We start from the raw sequence: 3,543 nt of genomic DNA on the forward strand, positions 1-3,543 counted from the left end.
CGGCCTCCAAACTTGGGTAAACACGCTCTTTTAAAGTTGTAGTTTTAACTGTTAGTGATGAGATGTTGATTCTCTGTGTAAAGTAATTTGGAAGTGCATTTAACAAAACTGAAGTCACCTGATGAGTAATGGGTTTATTTAAAATTTCAAATTGGTGAACTTTTAGTATCAGTTATGTCAAACAACTTTTCATAATTTGGTTACAGCTAAAACAATCTGGCTATTGTTGGTTATCGTTTTAATGTGTAAACTTGCCAAAAAGCTTGTTTGGGATTTGTCTTGCTGAGAATTTGCAAGTATGTAGAAACAATCTCTAATGATTGGCTTTTTACACCAGGACAAATTTAAATTTGAGCTGTAAATCCTGAAAAAGTTTTTCCTAAGCTACGATCAATAAAACTTGCTGTTTGTGGTAAAAGCTCATAGAATTTTATTTTGAGTTGTCTGATGGATCATAATCCATCAATAATCAATAATCTACCATCTGAGAGAAATGCCACAAGCTACTTAGGGAATGTGAGACTGGTGGGAAGTCAGCACCAAGAAAAGCTGAGAGAATAATTTTAGCCTCAGTCTAAGATGGGATCCTCCTGGCTCAGTTTCCCCATTATGTTCCTTTGAAAAGGAATGTTACCCACCTGGCTATTCCTGAGTCTGGCTATGAGGTGGATGTGATACTGCATGGTTGGAAAACTGAATTATCTGAATCCAAACAAAGCTAAGGATGTTTTACCCTGTCACATCTGGGCCCTGCAGTCTTTTCTGTTAGATTTGTGTCTTCCAGACTACAGCCCATTCACCTACAGTTGGTAGCAAACTGTGGGCACCAGCCAATGTCCCCACATCGTTCCCTGGATGCAGCCTGTGATTGGTTCCAGTCAACCTCCTCTTTGGGACCCCCTCGAGGCAGGGACAGCTCTATGCCCCTTGCCAGCAGGAAGCAATTTCAGAAGCCAAGACCTTTGCCCCTTACCCCCAAAAACTTTGGGTCTCATTTGTCTGAGGGGGCAATGATGAGGATGGGCTCTGGACCCCAAAAAGGAAAAACCCTGGACTTTCCCATATGGCCAAATCTCTGGCATTTGCCTGAGGCTATAATCCTATCAACTGGCCTTTCATTATCGCCTATACCCAATCTCCCAATTCTGTTACCTAGCCCTCCACTATCTACAATCTCCAGGTGTCCCAGCCACTTCCCACCCTTAATCCTAGCGAGGCTCCATTCTCCCTTGGCCACATGGTCCAGGTCCGAGGCCTTCTGTTCCCCTCAGCTTACCAGCCACTCCCATCCAGATCTTCCTGAGACTCCTCCTCCAGTCACCCCAAATCTTGTCTCCATTAAAGTACTCAGATCCTTAAAATCTAGCCACTGCTCTGATTCTTATAATCTAGCCAATAGCTCACTAACGTTCAGATTCCTTAAGAGTCGAGCCTATATGGCTAATATTCTAATAAACCTTGTCTTTGGTTGAAAAAAAAAAAAACATGACAAGTCAAAAAAATCTGAACACCATCATGCAAAAAATAATACAAGACTACCCATGGCTTCTGAACATAGAAAACAAATGAATATACAAATCATCTACAAAGGAAAAAAATCCTAACTTGCAAACTCCAAGACAGTGACTAAATATAACAATTCTACTGAAAAACAACAAGTTCTCCAAGTGACCAGGAGAAAAGCCTTCAAAAATAAATCTGAATAATACAAGCTTATTCTGCACCCACCACATATTCTAGGAGAGAATGGAATGTGTTCCTAAAAGCAAAGGAGCTTAAAATAAAACCCAAGGTGCTTTACCTTGCAAATCTAAGTCTCATCATTAATGGGGGTAAAAAAGACATTCAATAAAAAGGAGGCATTCAAAACATTCCTAGAAAGAAAAGCAGACCTAAAGAAATTGTTTTCTTCTCAAACAACCCAGACAACAGAAATATAAGAAGGGTAAACAGATACAGCAACCAAATAACAATAGTGAGACCACTAAGAAATCTCTTTCTAAATACACATGAGGTGACAAGGCTGTGTAAAAACAGAAGTGATGGCTGAGAAACAAGCCTGAAATATCATGGACTAAAGCTCACCTACAGGTGAATGAAGGTTTTCTGCAGAACTAAATTACCAAATGGAAAGGCACATAAAAGGGAGGAGAGAAGAAAGAAGACAGAAGGGAATAAATGATGTATCCTAACCAAGTTAAAGGTTACCAGTGAAGGAAAAATTAATTCCTGCAGTCTCTCAGGAAACAGAAAACCTACAGGAGATTTGAGAAAGATGCAAAGGGAAGGATCGAAAGGGGGAAAGAAAGAGGAAAATCTTAATTCAGAGGTGGGAGGGGTACCACTGAGGAGAGCTCCCAAGGGAGAAGAGTGATATTCTATAAAGGATATGAGGATGTTACAATCTGCAAGTATTTGGTGCTCAGAGAAGCCACTCAGGAAAAAGGAAACCAGAACAACTGGGGTTAAATGACACCCAAAAGAAGTGGAGGAAGACTGCCTATTACTTCCCAAATTATAACCTTACAACTTGAGAAATAGCACAAATGGACAAGTTGTGGGTCAGAGTCAAAATGGCAGAGTGAAAGGTCAACAATTTCATTTCAGCTTCTCCAAAACTTCTTCCACAATGATATCTTAGTGGAAAAGCCAACAAACAATCACAATGGGTCATTTTTCCAACCTCGGGGAGTTTAGGAAGATAGAGAGAACACAGGGTCGGGGGCTGTCCAGGAACACAGCAGATGAAGCAGTAGCAGAGGCAAGGAGCAGCCCAGCAGCCAGGGTCGGTAAGGAGACTGAACACGTGGACAGAAAGAAATCTTAGGGGACCTTTGTACTAGCACTGGGAGCAAGAACAGGTCCCATCTGGCAGTTCTGCCTCCCAGGTTACAGTTCCAAGGCAGACAGAAATGGTTGCGGTCACAAGGAAGCAGGGACCATACCTTGATAAAAACCAGAGTACAGACCAGAAGGGCAATGACCAGATTTCTCCCTAGATTTAATCACTTGGGAAGCACCACATATTTACAGGTCCCCAGACTGAACTGTGAAAGCAGCACAAGGAAATCCCCCCGGAGGAATGATTACAGCCCAACATTATCATAAAGTGCAAAGTCAAGAAACAGGCTAGAAGAAGGAACAAACAAAATAAGAACCCAGCCACAATGAGCTACTATGGTGATAGGGAAGTTCAAGACAAACACTCAAGAAAGCTCAAGAGAAAAACAACGACTTGAAAAAAACATACAAGCAACACCTCAAAGAAAAATACAGTGGACATAAACCCAACAAGAATTCTTAGAAGAGCTAAAGAAAGAATTTTTTTAAAAAAAGCAAAAGGGTTATTTTAAAAATAAGAGCTATAGAGGAAAAACTGGGGCAGGGAAGGAATGAGAGATTTGCAAGAAAATTATAAAAAAAGAATTAAGAGCTTGGTAAAAGAACTGAAGAAAAAGAACTCCTTAAAAATGAGAATTGGTCAAATGGAAACTAATGACTCCATGAGACATCAAGAAACAATAAAAAAGGGGCAGCTAGGTG

This window comes from Vombatus ursinus, unplaced genomic scaffold (assembly GCF_900497805.2).
Source record: "Vombatus ursinus unplaced genomic scaffold, bare-nosed wombat genome assembly UNPS02014884.1, whole genome shotgun sequence".
Classification (NCBI taxonomy): Eukaryota; Metazoa; Chordata; class Mammalia; order Diprotodontia; family Vombatidae; genus Vombatus; species Vombatus ursinus.